Genomic DNA, 18218 nt, shown 5'->3' on the forward strand with positions numbered 1-18218 from the left:
TGATTCCTCCAGCTTCGTTTTTCTTTCTCAAGATTGCTTTGGCTATTCGGGATCTTTTGTGTTTCCATACAAATTGTGAAATTTTTTGTTCTAGTTCTGTGAAAAATGCCAGTGGTAATTTGATAGGGATTGCGTTGAATCTGTAGATTGCTTTGCGTAGTATAGTCATTTTCACAATGTTGATTCTTCCAATCCAAGAACACGGTATATCTCTCCATCTGTTTGTATCATCTTTAATTTCTTTCATCAGTGTTTTATAGTTTTCTGCATACAGGTCATTTTTCTCCTTAGGTAGGTTTATTCCTAGCTATTTTATTCTTTCTGTTGCAGTGGTAAATGGAAGTGTTTCCTTAATTTCACTTTCAGATTTTTCATCATTAGTGTATAAGAATGCAAGAGATTTCTGTGCATTAATTTTGTATCCTGCAAGTTTACCAGATTCATTGATTAGCTCTAGTAGTTTTCTGGTAGCATCATTAAAATTCTCTATGTATAGTATCACGTCATCTGCAAACAGTGACAACTTTACTTCTTCTTTTCCGATTTGGATTCCTTTTATTTCTTTTTCTTCTCTGCTGCAGCTAAAACTTCCAAAATGCAATACATTTCTGCAATAAGGTTGTGACTCCTCTGTGTGGCATTAGCTGAGACCCTCATACTGTTGCACCAGTGGGCCCAATGCTACATTGCTGCAAATTTATATGTTCTACTGCAGTTTACAAAAGTGCTTTTATGTATTCCTGAAGGCAGAGGAGAATGAACCTACCTCTTCAGTGTCTGGAAACTGGTGAGAAATTTTTTTTAAGTCTTGTATAATCTTAAGAATACACATGGATCTTGCATCTTGCTCCATAGAGTATCTGTTTTAATATAAAAATAATTTCTTAGATCCCTTATCATGGAAAGAAACTGACAATTCAGGAAAATGTACTATATCTGGGATTTATATACTCCTAGCATGTCAGTAAATATCACTATGAGTGAACATACCTCTGCTTAAGTTGTATAGAAAGAACTTCTAAGCTATCAGTTCTGAGAAATTTGGTTTCTTCCCTTTCCTAGTTTTTTTTTTAATAAATTTATTATTGTTATTTATTTATTTTTGGCTGCATTTGGTCATCTTTGCTGCATGCAGGCTTTTCTCTAGTTGTGGTGACCTCTTCGTTGAGGTGTACCAGCTTCTCATTGCGGTGGCTTCTCTTGTTGTGGAGCATGAGCTCTAGGTGCGCGGGCTCAGTAGTTGTGTCTTGCGGGCTCTAGAATGCAGGCTCAGTAGTTGTGGCACGTGGGCTTATTTGCTCCACGGCATGTGGGATCTTCCTTGACCGGGGCTCGAACCCGTGTCCCTTGCATTGGCAGGCGGATTCTTAACCACTGTGCCACCAGGGAAGTCCCCTTTCCTAGTTTTTAAACTTAGTTCAAGATGGCCTGGCAAATTAAAATAGTGTCCTTAGACAATAAGGCACCCCTGTCTAACAGAAATACGGGGATAGAATGGGATTGATTGTGGGCTGCTGGGAGGGAGTAGTTTATTACAAGTTTGTAAGCATGCTTGTTCCCTATCACTGTACAAAACAATAAAAATTGCCAGGAGAGTGGAGAAGGAAATTAGCAGTGTTTCCATATTACAGGGGAGAAAAGTGGTGACACTGCAAGCAGAAATTATAGGCTATGCTCATTTAAATAAATACAGATAACAAAATATGAACTTGGTTGAATGCAAAAAGTCTATTTTATTTTCTGTGCATCCACTGTAAGAAATAGCATCCCATATTGATTATTTAAAAATGGAAACACTGGCTACTTCTATGAGATGTTTTAACATGTGCATTTAGCATTTACCAGTACTGTGGGATAGTTCTCATAAGTTTCTCCCTTCCTTAATCTCCATCATTCCCTGACTCCCAGCCATCCTAAGTAAATATCCAAATTAAGTGAAAATCATGTTTATGCTTAGCAAACACAGTTTTCTTTTAAATTGAAGTACAGTTAATTTACAATAATCTGTTAGTTTCAGGTGTACAGCAAAGTTATTCAGTTATATATTTTTTCCAGATTATTTTCATTGTAGGTTATTATGAGATATTCAGTATAATTCCTTGTGTTATACATAAATCCTTTTTATTTATTTTACGTATCGTAGTTTGTATCTGTTATTCCCATACTCTTATTTTATCCCTCCTACCATCCTCCCTTTCCCCTTTGGTAACCATAAGTTTGGTTTCTATGTCTATAAGTCTATTTCTGTTTTGTATGTAGATTCATTGTATTATTTTATAGAGTCTACGTATAAGTGATATCATATAATATTTGTCTTTCTCTGTCTGACTCCCTTCACTTAGTATGATATTGTCTAAGTCCATGCATGAGGCTGCAAATGGCAATGTTTCATTCTTGTTTACGACTGAGTAATATTCCATTATATATATATATATATATATATATATATATATATATATATATATATATATATATATATAATCTTCTTAAACCACTCATCTGTTGATGGGTTGTTTCCATGTCTAGAGCACTGTAAATAGTGGTGTTATGAACATTGGTGTGCATGTATCTTTTCAAATTAGTTTTCACCTTTTCTGGATATATACCCAGGAGTGGGATTGCTGGATCATATAGTAGCTCTATTTTTAGTTTTTTTAAGGAATCTCCATACTGTTCTCCATAGTGGCTGTACCAATTTACATTCCCACCAACAGTGTAGGAGGGTTCCCTTTTCTCCACACCCTTTCCAGCATTTATTATTTGTAGACTTTTGGATGATGGCCATTCTGACCAGTGTGAGTTCATACCTCATTGTGGTTTTGATTTGCATTTCTCTATTAATTAGTGGTGTTGAGCATCTTTTTGTGTGCCTGTTGGCCATCTGTATTTCTTCTTTGGAGAAATGTCTATTTAGGTCTTAACCCATTTTTTGATTGGGTTGGGTTTTTGTTTTTGTTTTTCTTTTGATATTGAGTTGTATGAGCTGTTTGCATATTTTGGAAATTAAACCCTTGTTGGTTGCATCGTTTGCAGATATTTTTTCCTGTTTTGTAAGTTGTCTTTTCATTTTGTTGATGGTTTCCTTTGCCGTGCAAAAGCTTTTAAGTTTGGTTAGGTCCCGTTTGTTTATTTTTAGCAAACACAGATTTGATGCAAAGCCTCTAGATCTTTTCAAACGTGTTGATGCCCTTAAGCACTTCCCTTAATTCTATATAGGACTTCTGGAGCTGCCATTGTGTGCTTGTGTGTCTGTTAAAATACACATAATATAAAAGTTACCATTTTAAAGTGTATAATTCAGTGATGTTTAGTACATTTACAATGTGCAACCATCACTACTATCTAGTGTCAGATCGTTTGCATCCCACAAAAGGAAAAGCCATACCAATTAAGCAGTTACTCCCTATTAGCCCTTGACATTCACTCATTAATCTGCTTTCTGTCTCTATGAATTTGCTTATTCTGGTTATTTTATATAAATGGAATCATACAGTATGTGGTCTTCTGTATTTGACTTCTTTCACTTAGCATGATATGTTCAAGGTTTGTCCATGTTTTAGCATGTGTCAGTACTTTATTCCTTTTTATGGCGGAATAATATTCCATTGTCTGGATATACCACATTTTATTAATCCATTGATCAGTTGATGAACATTTGAATTTTTTCTACCTTTTGGTTATTGTGAATAGTGCTGCTATGAATATTCTTGTTGAACTATTGAACACTAGTTTTCAGTTCTTTTAGGTATATACCTTAGAGTGGAATTGTTGCATCTTATGATGATTCTATGTTTAACTTATTGAGGAATTGCCAAATGGTTTTATACCATATCTGCACTATTTTACATTTCTTCTAGCAGTATATGAGGGTTTCAATTGCTCTATATCCATGCCAACACTTGTTATTTTTTTCTTTCTTTTTTTTTAATAGCTATCATAATCCATGTGAGTTGGCATCCCGTTGTGGTTTTGGTTTGCATTTCCATAATGACTAGTGAGATTGAGCATATTTTCATCTACTTCTTGGCCATTTACATATCTTCTTTGGAGACATGTCAAATCTTTTGCCCATTTTAAAATTAGGTTGCCTTTGTGCCGTGAAGTTTTAAGCATAAAACTTGAGACAAAATGGAAGCTACTTGTGGTTATTTTATTAGAAATTATACCACTTGGAAAAGTCTCAAGGATAAATTTTGCTAAGTTCTTTGTCCACTATTCACCAAGAAGTCCCTTTCTCATTTCTTTCCCTTTGATCATTGGTCCCCTGGCTCCATCTGTCAAGAAATAAGGCAATCTTTGATTCCAGCAAATAAATGATGCACTGCAAAACCAAGTCCCACTATTGCACCTGAAGTTTTATCACTGTGGGTTTCCAGGAGTTGGCATTGCCTTCAAAGACAATTGTTAAATGGCCCTGGCTTCATTCTTCTTCATTTGCATTAGCAACTGCTGTAAGCGGTAACAAGATAATAACCCAAACCAGCACCCTGTTATTGTTCATTTGTTTGATTTAATACATAGAGATATAGTTTCTTAAAGAGCATTTACTTTTCTTCTTCACATCATCAAAATCATTCTCAATGGAAACATTTAGCCTGATAATGGGGATGAATTCCTTTTTAGATCCAGTGAATAGTCTGGGGACTCAGAATTTCTAATTTTATTTAAGCATTTTGGGTAAATGGGTAGGAGAAGGAATGGTAGTAGATTTTACCATGGTTTGGTTAGGCTTCTGTAGTCAGGTGAGTAGGAGTAATGTTTGTGACCATTTTATTTGAATATCTTATTTATTAAAGTAAGATCAGAACATAAAAAAATATAACTTAGGAAAGATGGAAGTGGAAATTGAATCTTAGCAGTCAAGATTGGTCATTGTCTTATTTAATCTGTCTCTGGTTTTTTCTTCTTGTCTATAAAATTGTTCTTCATAATACCCCATATCTGCTGGTAGTTCATATTCTCCATAGACTCCTCTAACTATGCAAGACACATAGTGATCAACAATCAGTTATCATTTGAATCTTAGTTCAATTTAATGAGCTGTGCTTTATACTTGTCTCTCCCCTGGTGGTTGCCCATGGCAGCTCTTCACTCCTTATTTTACATTTCATCTCTAAGTAATTATACCCTGTGCCCTGAAGCCTCAAAAGCATCAAAATGCTTAAAATTACACAATTAAACTCTTCAGATGACAGTATTAAAACTTTAGGTAAAGATACTCGGGACCAATGATGCTTCATGCTGGAGCCTTTATTCTACATCGTTCTTCTCTAAAGACTTCAGGCCATGGTCTCCCTCTCAGCATGAACAACTGCCATGCTTGTACAAGTTCAGGGGACCCAGCCTTAAAAAGTACAGTCATTCAGGATATCATTTCGCAAGGGAGCTCTTGCCACCAGCTTTGAGGAAGAAAGCAGAATGATGATCTTGATGTTGACAGTGGTAGTGATAGTAGCAGCGAGCATGTGTTGGACTTCTGGTACAGTGCTAAGCTCCTTATTCTACATCGTCCTACTTAATCCTTATCACAACTTCACTAGGTGGGTATCATTACCTTTTCATTTTACAGATGGAAAGACTGAGGCTCAGAAGGCTGTTCAAGGTCACTCAAGTAGTAAAAGGCAGAATAAGTATTGACACGTTGGTTACCCTGACTGAAGCCCTGAAAAGGCAAGCTGGGCAGGTTCTTGAAGGTACCTAGCATGTCTTTAGCATGGCCTCCTAGGAGTGGGCAGTGTACCTGACTCTCCCAGTCTGGCTGATCACAGGGCCTCCTGCTTCCTCAGCATCCTGTACATCTAAAGCAGCTGATGTCATCCGTGTAATAATTATCCCCACACTTGTCTCCATCTTCCTGGATTGTGAATTGCTGGAGAGCATAGGTGCTGTGTTTTTTACCTCTCTATATTTAGGACACAACACAGAGAAGGAACTCAAAATCTGTGGAATGAGTGGTTGAATTAATGGAAAAAAAAAATGTGTGTGTGAGTGAACTAATAGGTTATTTCCTGGTCTTTCTCCCAACTCTTCATATAAAATGGGCCCAGCCTTCGCCATAGGTCCCTGGATAAATGATCCTGTTGTTTTTCTCTTTAGTTTCTCCAGTCCCCATTATTTCTTTTTTAGGCTGCACAATTGGCAGTTGTATATAAGCTAAGTCAAATCAAACCTTTTAGAATTGTGAATCTCTATCCATTAGTGGGTCTTGAAATTAATTTAGTGGGTAGTAGTCAGCAATTTTTAAAGAAATAAACAGACCAGAAAAGAATACAACTTATCAGCATGCATGGCACATAGAAAGCAAAGTATTTGTTTCAGATGGATGGATAAATAGAAGAGTCACTTGTATCAATAGCACTTTTTAAATATCATACATTAAGGCATGTTTTAAGTAGAGCAAATGCCACACTGGCATTTAGGAAAGTGTATTTCAAAATGTTTGACCACTATCTACACTAAGAAAAACATTTTATGTTGTTATTTAGTATATATCTGAGTGTGTGCTACATTGCTATGTGAAGTATATTGCTTACTGTTTGAAATACACCATCCTAAATGACATCCCAATGTGTGACCTGTGACCCAACGTCACTTGTCCTGCTTAAACAGTTCCTAAAATTTTACATTTACTCAACTTTTGTAAAAATTATGGCCAAGATTTAGGAATTTTTCTCCTAGTACAATTATTTTAACATTTTCTGATCAAAAATAAAAATACCACAGAGAATTTTAATAGGAAAAACATAGAAAGTTTTTAAAAATTTAATAGCGGAAGCTTAACTTTAAAATTCACAGGATTATTTCATTTTTGTACTCTTCTTTAAACTTGCTCCTCCAAATGTTAACCTAACAGCACTGCTACTTTAGGTAAATTGTGGGGCTCCATTTGTATCAGTCAATAGCATTAATATAGGATTTAAACTTCAACTTGCTGTGAGGGAGCCAAACTTCGCTGTGGAATGCATTCATGTGCAGAGCTGCCTTGCACAGCTCGTTGGAGATAAGACAGTTTTGACTTCACATGCCAAACTTTTGTCACTTTGTCTATTTTCATATTTCTCTATGACTCTGCAGAGACAAGCTTTTGATTGGTTTAGTAGCAAACTGAAAATGTTCTTTAAAAAATCCAATACTGAAGAATACCCAATCAATACTGCTCTTCCTAAAACAAACATTTGTTGGGTGCTTACTCTGAGCGAGGTAATTATTGGACAATAGGATTACAAAGTGAGCAATACCATTCCTGCTCTAAAGGATCACCTGGTCTATGAGCTTTCCCACTTTAAGACTTGGTTCCATCTTGCCTGGGTCTATGGGTAGACGGAAGGTCCTCCATCTGCCCTCCAGGCCCACTCTATGATCTGCACCTAGCTCTCTGCCCTGGGAGGTCGGCCCATATGGATTGCAGCCAAGGACTCCTTTGCTCTCTGCCCTCTGGTTGGGTTTAGCCAGTGGGTGGCCTGGCAGGAGATCAGAAGGAAGGAGGAGAATGAGGTAGGAGTATTTATTCTCCCAGCTCCCTCCTTGCAAAGTCATGCCAGGCAGGCTCTGTTGCTGTGCCGAAAATCAGAGCTCCTTTCAGGCACTGTCTCCACACAGTTGTTCTGTCTCTGTGTTCCAGTGACCGCTGCCCCTCCTCTTGTTTCTCCACTGCCCCACTGTTGCCAGGTCTGGGGTACAGCATATCACCATGGTTTCTCTACCCTGCCCACTTCTTTCTAGATCATCCCTTCAGCGTTGTGTGCCTTGACAGAGCACCACTTTCACTCTAACGTCTTCCTTTAAAATCTTCCAGTTCTCTTGACTTATGCCTTAGCTAATTTTCTGACAGACACAGTTGAAACAATTTCAGAAGACTTATTTATTTTTATATATGTTTCCAGGAGACCATCTGATTAATCAATATGGAAAGGTATTTAAAACCACAACCGCTGGTTCCTACAAATATATTTTATGTCTATCTAACACATACTTGAAATGCTCAATAAATACTTGTCATTGTGGGTGATGTTGATCACGACCCATGAAGGGGTCACAGCCTTAGTCGTTAATTACCCAGTTCACTAGGCTTTGTGGCAGGTATCCTGGGAGGAAGACTCCTGTGGAAGAATGAGGGAACTGTCTTGCTAACAAATTTGCCCCCAGCCCCCAATTTGCGAGTCCTAGTTGGGTGTTGTCATCTGTTCTCAGGGAAGAATGAAAGAGTATGGGGTGATAACCTAAACCCTGGCAACAGCAATAACAGAGCCAGTGGCCATTTATTCATTGCCTGCTATATGCCACACTTTGTATTGGACAGGCGTCATACTAGGATCTTTACATTATCATCTTATTTAGTCATTGCAATTGCTCTACAAGGTAGCTCTTTGTTTTTTTAAACAATATTATTATTTTTAAATAAATTTATTTATTTATTTCTGGCTGTGTTGGGTCTTCATTGCTGCGCGCGGGCTTTCTTTAGTTGCGGCGAGCGGGGGCTGTTCTTCGCTGCGGTGCACAGGCTTCTCGTTGTGGTGGCTTCTCTTGTTGCAGAGCATGGGCTCTAGGCGCGTGGGCTTCAGTAGTTGTGGCACACGGGCTCAGGAGTTGTGACTTGCGGGCTCTAGAGCACAGGCTCAGACGTTGTGGTGCACGAGCTTAGTTGCTCCGCAGCATGTGGGATCTTCCTGGATCAGGGATCGAACCTGTGTTCCCTTCATTGGCAGGTGGATTCTTAACCACTGTGCCACCAGGGAAGTCCCTATAAGGTAGCTCTTAATTCCATTTTATAGATGGAGAAGCTGAGAGTTGAAGAGGATAAGTGTCTTGTGCAGGATTACACAGCTAGCTTCAGAACTAAGATTTGAACTTGGCCTCATCTAAGTCAGAAGCATTCTTCCCACTATTCCATCTCCCAAAAGCCTCTTTGTTTTTGCCATCAACTTTGCCAAAAGTCTCATTTGCCATCATGTTTGATCTTATCAAAGCTTCAAACATGTTTTAAAAAGCAGGCATTCTATAAATTGCGGAAAATAAAATCTGATTGGGATCCGTTTCTTCCCTTCCAGTGGTAAAAGATTAAAGAGAATGGAATTTGAAGGAGAAGGAGGAGGAATAAATGAACTATATATTAGCAAAGGACTTTGGAAACCCTCAAGTAAATAACAATCAAGCATTGAATTTCCTGCATTTTAGATATTGAGTCATTTGCCCTACAACCCAATGAGGCTTTCTCCTGAACTTGTGTCCTTGGAGAATAAAAGGCTTTACCACTGACCAACTGATTTACTTCTATGTGCTTTTAAAAGAACCCTACCTACCCTTTATTCCCTTGGAAGCAAGAGTTTCCCAGAGTTTCTATGCTAAGATGAGGGAATGGGGTTAAAAGAGAAAGCCAAGAAGTCTATCTGAAAACTGTCAGTATCATCTCAATGGGGAGCTGATGTTTTGACTTCAATGAAATAGTAAAAGCAAGCAAGCCAGCTGGTTATAAATTTAATTTGTGAAAATACTACCTGAGGCCTAAAACATTCAACAATACAGCCATTGATTCTTCTTTCTAGTTAGTTCACTGGGAGCCGTTGCTGTATTTGATATGGTGAACTTCAAATTGTCTTACTTTATCATTTAAATGTTGTATCAGCGGTACCCTGAAAGTAGCTGAGGAATTGCATACTTACTGGAAAAAGACAAGAGAGTGTTTTTCACTTCTTTTAGGAACAAATATTCCTTGGTTGACAGGTTTTCCTTGTTAGTGAGGATTGCTATTGTTTCCTATTCTTTTCCAATCCTCCTTTGTTTTCACCATAATGTTGCATTTCCTCAGTTCTGTGTGAGGCACTGGGAGAGGGTAAATCATGATGTTCCAGGTCTACGTTCTTTCTGGTCTTTCTTAACCTCAGGGATTATTTTCTTTAACGTAGTTGTTGGAAAGTCAGCTGTTACCTGCCAGAAAATAAAATAACCAATTTTTCATTCCAAGTTAAATAAACATTGAAAAATCAGCATTCTACAGGGACCATTACCTTATGTATCACTGTAAAATGTTTTATGACCCTTGGTATAAAGAAAGCTCATATAGAAATAAATTGTGTCATAACAAACATTTCTCCCTGTGGTGGTTTGTAATAGCCTTAATATCAAATAAATCTAGATTGAATATTGTTAGTCTCCAGAAAAACTGACCTTCAATTTCAAATAGTTGTTTTAAATCATTGTGATGATGACACTGACTCAGATATAAGGAGATACAAACTTGTATCAACTCCCCGGATCATCTCTTATTTAGAAGAGGAGAGATGTCTCAATGAGCTGAAATTGCTCTGGAGTGACCCACTTTATTTACATATCTGCTTGTTCTGACTACCACTTCACCAAATGAGAATCCAGCACATAGCTCCTCGGGGTTCTTGAGAGAGCAACTCATAGAAATACACAGTTTAAAACCCATGAGCAGTTATCATTTTACATCTGTAGATTAGAAATTCTCTTAAAAGTATAATAGTCACTGCTGGTACAATATTGGTGAAGCTGCTGAACTCATATCCTATTGGTAGCAATACAGTTGCTTTAAAAAGCATTTTGGCAATACATAGACGTGTCTATATCCTTTAATCCTATATTTACACTTCTGGGGATTTAGCCTAAGGAAATCATTTAGAGGAATAAAAAAACTAAGATGTTCATTGCAGAATTTTTTATATTAGTGAACAGTTAGAGACAACTCAAGCACTCAGCAAATTGAGAGTCAGTCAGTTTTTTCAATCTATGTGGATTTAGATACATGAAGTCTAATTGGTGACAAAATATGATATAGGGCTCAGTGAAAAAATATGATTATGAGGATATGAAGTTATTGTGAGTATATGAAGAAACAGAATTTGGTAAAATATGTTTAGATTTAGCTTTTAAATTTAATTTTAGTTTTACAATGTTGTTTTGTGTTCAGCAATAATTAGGATCTAAAAACTACCTAACTCTAAAGATTAATATCAATGAGAAAGATTTTATATTTTTTATTGGAACTTTGCTAAGATATTGTAGCTGTTCAAATGTAAACCTTTGAGCCTGAGAGTGTCAAGGATTTGGAAAATTGGCATTTAACTGATCAAATTTAAGCAAAAGAGAAACCAAATAGGTAATCAGAAGAGTTAGACATCTTTCCATAATAATGAAATCTTCCATTCTTGTTCCTTTTGGGTTTTTTTTATTATGCTCATGCCTCGAGTGAGAATCTCTCATCAGATAATTTAGACAGAAGTCATTTTCCTTAACATGTTGCATCAGTGTAGTTTGTGGGGCATGAACTGAAAAATCCTTATATGAGTGGGATAAATAGGCTTTGTGGGAAGGCTCTATCCCAAAGAACCACAGGACAGAAAGGGAATATGAAAATATCCCTGCCAGGCTTGCATCAGACCTAAAAGCATCCATGGAAAAAGACCTGTTGGAAATAACCTAAATACCCAACAATAAAGGATTGGTTAAATAAAGCATGTTCTAGTCATACTATGGACTATTAAATGGGCATTGAAAGTAAAGTAGAAAAATATCTGTTAATCAAGTAAATGTCTATAGTAAAGTTATGTGAAAAAAAGTGAGATAGAAAATTATGAATAAGACATGACTCCAATTTTTACACTCTCACTCATAAGAAAAAGAAATTAAAGAGATGTAAACTTGTCAATAGTGGTCACCTGACTAGTGGGATAGCAGGCAACTAATTCTATATTCATCACGTATTCTCCAATTTTTTCTCCCTTAATTAAGAGAAAGTTGTTTGTAAAAAATTGTTTCTTGAATTTAATACAGGTGCTTAAATACATAGTGATTGAACTGATGCCTGAAACAATTTTAGAAAGAGGTAATATATAAATTAAAATAAAATGAAATAAAATGCAATTTTGATTGCATCAATTGACTGAAAGTCCACAGCAGTGTTCAGATAAGGTTATTTGCTTTTTATGTAACTCCACCTGTAAGTACCTTGCGTTGAAATGCCAAATATTGGTATTTATGCAAGCTCTTGCTGACACTCTCATGTTTTCTTTTTTTTTTCTGAAAATCTTTTTTTGCTAAAATTATGGTATTATATATACCAGAATCAATCATTCTTCCTCCTTGCCTTCCCTCCTTCCACCCTCCTTCCTTTCAGTTCTACAACAGTAAGCAGAGTGAGTGAGGATGGGTTTAGATCAGTTTGCCCATTTGTGAAAAGTCTTGGGTTCATAAAATCTTGAGAAAATGAAAGCAGAGAGCCAAGACCCTCACCTAAGTACTGGTTAGCAACTAGATAAAGCCTTTACTTCCAAACTGTTTAGTGCCTATGATTTAAATGGCTATTTGGGTCACATTGATGAAGAGCCTGTTAGCCTTCTAGATTCATACAGTAAGAAGCAAAAAATCCTTTAGCCTTGAATTTTACTAAATAGAACACCCTGCAAAAAGACAATGTTGTATGTATTTCTTGGTTGTAAGCGTATTGAGGGAGATTTGCCCCCAAATTTGTCAGCTTCTCATCACTCAATATACCAGCCCTGCAGTAAATGAAATGATGTAAACTCTCGAGGCTCCTACCTTCACCCACACCACTAAAAGGACTTATAAATGGGGGTTTAGTCATAGTTTTGTTCCTGTTCTTTACTCATTTTTTACCAAAATACGTCTTTTCTTGTTATACTTGAGAATCTAGACACCTATCATTTGAGATTGAGGGGCTATGGAATTCCAGGTCCAGAATATGAAGGGCCAGTGTAGTTAATTAGAAGGGGTTTCTAATCAATAGCAAAAACTATGGAAATTTCTCCTAAACCTTTTAGTGGTTTTGAGTAAATATTTATGAAGTAAAGAAACGAAGGAGGCAAGAAAAGAAGGACAGAATCAAGAGAGGCAAGGAGGAAGGAAGGGAGATACTCTGGCATCACCCACGAAAAAATAATAGTCTTTCCCACTGTATTTGCAGATGGGGACTCATTGCTTTTTCTGCCTCAGTAGTATAAAAGAAAAAGTGACACGAAGGATAACTTATTGATTATTACAATATTATTAGCTAAGTAGTAAAATAATATTATTTATGCAGGAGACAATTATTGTATCTATTTCTTTTAAATTCCTCTGGTTATGTGTTGCAATGATTTAGCCTGGGACTTAGCCAAAATTGTTGGGGGGTTTTTCCCTAACAAAAGACTATTGTTGAAAGACTTCTTTTTCCCTGTTTATTGCTACCCTAACACAACACACCTCCTCCTGTTTCCTCCTTCATGTCCTCCTCATTTACATTTTTGCTACTTTACTATGGATTTCTAGGATATCTAATAGCACAAAACATCAGATTGCCCCAGGATCCAGCACATTGTCTTGCATAGTGTAGGCGCTCAGTAAATATTGAATAAATTCAATTCAGAACCTTGGGGGGGAAAAGTCACAAATTTATCAAATAATTCACAAAGAGGCAGATACCTGGCAGCTAATCCAGTTAACTGTATTAAGGAAAGCTGAATCCAGAACATGTTTCAAATCATTTCTCTTCTTACAAAAGTTTTGTTTAGTGGCTAGAACACTTGTATCTCAGTATGTTGATCAAATGTGACTTGAGCCAGGGAGATTCACGATAAATAACACCAGAGGCTTATGAATGATGTATAAAGCCCACCGATTTGATGACAGGTGAGGCAGAGGAGAGCAGTTACTTCATTTCAGAACAGCCAAAGCCTTGGCAGTGGAATACCAACATGGGAATACTGAGTGGCTGTGACTGGTTTGTCGTAAGCTCCTATAATGAAAAAAGTTTGAAATGTTCTGATGGGTATTTGATTTTTTTTTTTTTTCTGTATTAATGGAGCCATTGCTTCCGGTAGGCACAAACGAAAATGGCCCCTTTTGCTTCTCTAGCATTTGCCCAGTGGAGATTATTTAGTCCAGCTGAGCAGCATTTCCAGTATTAACCTCTTTTCACTTGCAGCGAAACTATACTTTTTTTTGGAAACAGGATCCTTCATGACTTGTTTTCTCTCTAAAGCTTAGGTTCTGCCACACATCAATCAAAGGATTGATTGCATTGCTACTGTGTGCCTAGTACTGTGATTCTTTCTCTGTGATTGACTTACTAGAAACATATCATAATACTGTTGGGTGGAAATGAATCATAGCTCATGGGTGAAAGAGATTCTAAGTGAAACTAATTGACTGCCGGCATCTAGGAATGGGGCATGATATGGTAGATAGTCTAACAAAAGACTGGCCTCCTCTCCTACTAGGTCTATTCTGTTTCTGCATATAAAACCAATCACCCATTCTTATGTTTATTCCTTAAATAAAGCTCTTATTGTATCATCCAGGATCCTTTTTATTTCCAAGTTAGATGAAAGTTCCAGCTAAAAATGGCTTAAGCAACTTAGGAAGTTATTATATCACAAGCATAAAATACATTTTCTCCTGTGTTGTCTCTATTTTCAAACAGGTTTTTCCCTCATACTTACCCAAATCCAAGAGGAAGAAAAATCAAGGGCTTTCTTCCCCAAGAATTTGGACAAAAACTAAAGTTCTGATTACTTTAGTCCAAGTCAGTTCACATGTCCATCTGAAGAACCCATCACTGAGGCCAAGGTCTTGCCTGGGTGAACTGTTCTCCCCTGGAGCTAGGATCAGCTCCAACTGGGCTGAGCATGGGACGAAGATGATTTTGCTCAGGTCCTTTTACCAGAAGCAGGAACTGGATGCTGTAAGCAGATGGCAGATGTCTATTCTACTGACTGACAGCCAGGCCTTGTGCTGGTTGTTGACAGAAAGACAAGCATGACTTGGTTTCTTCTTACCCTCTCAGAATCTCACCCCTCCTGTCTAAGTTAACACCCCGTTGCCAATTCACCTTCTTAAGTCAAAGTTCTAATCCTTTCCTACTACTCCTCAATAATGTTGCTGGTTCCTCATTATCTATTGATTAAAATACTAACTTCTTGGTTAACCTCCCAATCCAGGCAAAAGCAACTGGTCACATGTCTTTTGGGTTTTCCTGCCTCCATGGCTTTGCCCTGGAACATTTTTCTCCATGCCTATCAATGGTAGTCTGAATCTCTTTCAGGTCCAGTTCAAATATATCTTCACTGATACACTGAAACACCCACTGAGTTCCTTATTCTAGTGTTTGTAGCACTTAACATGAACTTATGTTATAGCACTGACTGTTTATTTAACAGATATGTATCGAATGCTTACTGTATGCTTATAGCTGTTCCAAGTGTTTAAAAATATTTTTCCTACTTTGTATTATTGTTCATGGTATTCTTGTCTTTTTTATCCAGTGATTTATAAGCTCCTCAAAAGTAGGATCCTTAAAGGCAGTGACATATCTACTCATTGTGGGCAATCGGCATATGCCTCATGGATGAACAAATGTTCACCAGTTTGCACATATAGTGAGCGCTAGCATTTAAAGCTGAAAAGTGTAGGGCCTGTTTTTTCTCAGATCTCTCTCTGCACAGAGTATGGCAACATGCATACACTTAGCATTCAATAAACATTTGTTGACTAAATGAGATAGAAATGAAAAATATTCAAATATCTAAGAATGAACTATTTGCCCTTTGTTTTACATTCTTCAGTCTTTTGGCATAATTTGTGAAACTTCTTGTTGTCATTGTATTTTTCCAAACAGCTTTCACAAGAACGTCTAAGTTCTGTTTTCGAACTTGAAACAGGATGAAGGTTATTTTTTTTAACAATGGGGACTTCTTTCAGTAGTTGCACATTTCAACACAATTGACCAATTGTTATAAGACTGAGTTTTATGAAGTTCTTCTAACAGCCATAGCACTTTGCAGGCCCGTGTTCTGTGCAGGTGTTAGTGAGTAAGGGCATTCAACAGCCCTTGCAAAATTGGTGTATAAGGAGGTAAACACTCGATTTGTGGAGTGACTCGCAAGCACAATGAACACTTGCCTTTATTTGTGAGTTTGTGATTTGAATTGACTAACATTTCAGATGTTTCCATGCAGAAATTTGTTCTAAAATACATAAGCCATGAATGGGCAGGAGAAAAGATCCATTTTCTTGGTCTCAGCCATGCTGGACAAGGACCAAATTTCCCATACTTTGCCTTCCCAACCTGAACAGGAGATGGAAAGTCTCTGCCCTCTTTCTTCCCTTTTCAGTTTCATTGTTCCTCATCCCTCTTCACAAATAATTTGTCAGCCACCTTAGATGAGTACCAACAGGTGTCAATTGAAATTGGCAACTAGCATAGCCTTGGTGATTTTGTGAGAGCAGTTTCAGGGAAGCAGTAAAGGCAGAAGCCAGACTGCAGTGGACTGAACAGCATGAATAGTTGAGTCGCTGAAGTCTGATGAATGAGTCCACAGACTCTGGAGGTGGACCATCCAAGTTCAAACCCAAACTCTGCCAATCACTAGCTGTTGACTGTGGGCAGGTTACTAAATATCTGTCTGCCTCAGTCTCCTCTTCTACCAACTGAGAATAAAAATAGAACCATCTCAAGGCTGTTATGAGGAGTAAATGAGATCAAGTGGGTAAAATGCTTAGAACAGTTCTAGTTTCCTTACAAGTCCTCAGTAAATATTAGCTGTGGATTTTGATGAGATTGCAAAGACAAGCTGAGATTACTTTTGAAGCTTGGCTGTAAGAACTTGAAAGAAGATGAGGTCATAGTTTGCTAGGGGGGTAGAGATTAGGAAGTTTATTCCAGATAAGGGAAATATGAATTTTTTTTTTTTTTTTTTTGTGATACACGGGCCTCTCACTGCTGTGGCCTCTCCCGTTGCAGAGCACAGGCTCCAGACGCGCAGGCTCAGCCGCCGTGGCTCACGGGCCTAGCTGCTCCGCGGCATGTGGGATTCTCCCGGACCGGGGCATGAACCCGTGTCCCCTGCATCAGCAGGCGGACTCTCAACCACTGCGCCACCAGGGAAGCCCTGAAATATGGATATTTTATAAGCTGGAGGAAAAGAAGTGGTTCTCAGAGAGTGATGAGTTGAAGATGTAGAAAAATTAGGGCTTAATTGATGGAATAGTATTACTGAGAAGATGAGGGAGGGTGGAACTTAGAGAAGGGGTGGATGGATGGATAACCCTTGGATAGAAGGGGTTTCTTGTTTCCTAAGGCTACAAGGGGCTAGGGTGGGGGCAGTAAAGAGGGGCAAAGCTAAGGACACATATGGAGCAGAAAGTTGAAAGCATTCAAGACTAATAGCTGGTTGTCTTTGTGAAACAAGAACAAGCTCATCTGGTGGGAGAAAAAAAAGTGTCAGGAGTGAGAAATGGAGTAGGACTGATAAACAAAGTAGTTACACAGCAGTAACTTCCGGAGACAAGATGACACTAGCCAGAATGTATAGTCTGACAAAGGAGTGAGAATTCTGCTATGATGAGAAACTGTGCTCACAAAGTGAGACACTGGTGTTTGCTTCCACAGGTGGTAAGTCTAAGGTAAACATTTGAAAATCATTGTGGTCTACAATGTGAGGTTAGCATTTACAAGGATTCTCCACTAAAAAAAAAAAAAAGGATTCTTCACCACAAATAAATGATTGACATATGTCCATACTTTTCTTGATTTATTGAGTCATCTTTCTCCTTACAAATTTGCAATGCTATTGGAAAGGTAGATGGTAGAGTTGGATTTGATGCTACCCCTATACCACCCAATCTGTCCTTGAATATACTTATAGATGGGAAATTAACTTTTTATAGGGCTGACCAGTCTATTTTTGAGTAGACTGGAATCCATTAAGGTAGAAACATAAGTGCTAGAATATGGATTTTATTTTATTGTGGATGGTCACACAAAAAGCCTTCTCATCCTATGTGCCCTTCTGCAATGTTATTTTGTCACTTTTCCCATCAAGAGGTGGAGTTTGTCCCCTCCCCTTAAATCTGGGCTAGACTTGTGAATTGAATGAAATAAAAGTGACACAGTGCAACTTCTGTGCCTAGGCCCTAGGAGACATTGCCATTTCCGTGTTGGCCCTCCAGGAATCCTGAGCTACCATGTAAAAAAGTCCAGCTTCTCTGGCCTGCTGGAGAGAGAAGCCAGGTAAATAGAGGCCCTGGGGATGAAAGATCATGGGAAGAGATAGGCCCAGGCAGCCCCAGCTGGCTCAGCCACCCAACAGTGTCACCAGATGTGTCAGTACTGCCAGCTTGATTCCTGCAGCCTCAAGTCAAGTTGCTCCAACCAACACATGTGGAGCAGAGACAAGCCATTGCCACTGAACTCTGCCCACATT

At 38.0% G+C, this 18218-nt stretch overlaps 1 protein-coding gene across 4 annotated transcripts in view; it reads left to right on the forward strand.

The window, feature by feature from the left end:
• The window catches only part of ST6GALNAC3 (ST6 N-acetylgalactosaminide alpha-2,6-sialyltransferase 3), a 583102-nt gene that overhangs the window by 408300 nt on the left and 156584 nt on the right, over nucleotides 1-18218 (forward strand). The window lies entirely within an intron of this gene.

The sequence above is a fragment of the Stenella coeruleoalba genome (genome assembly GCF_951394435.1).
Source record: "Stenella coeruleoalba genome assembly, chromosome: 1".
NCBI lineage: Eukaryota > Metazoa > Chordata > Mammalia > Artiodactyla > Delphinidae > Stenella > Stenella coeruleoalba.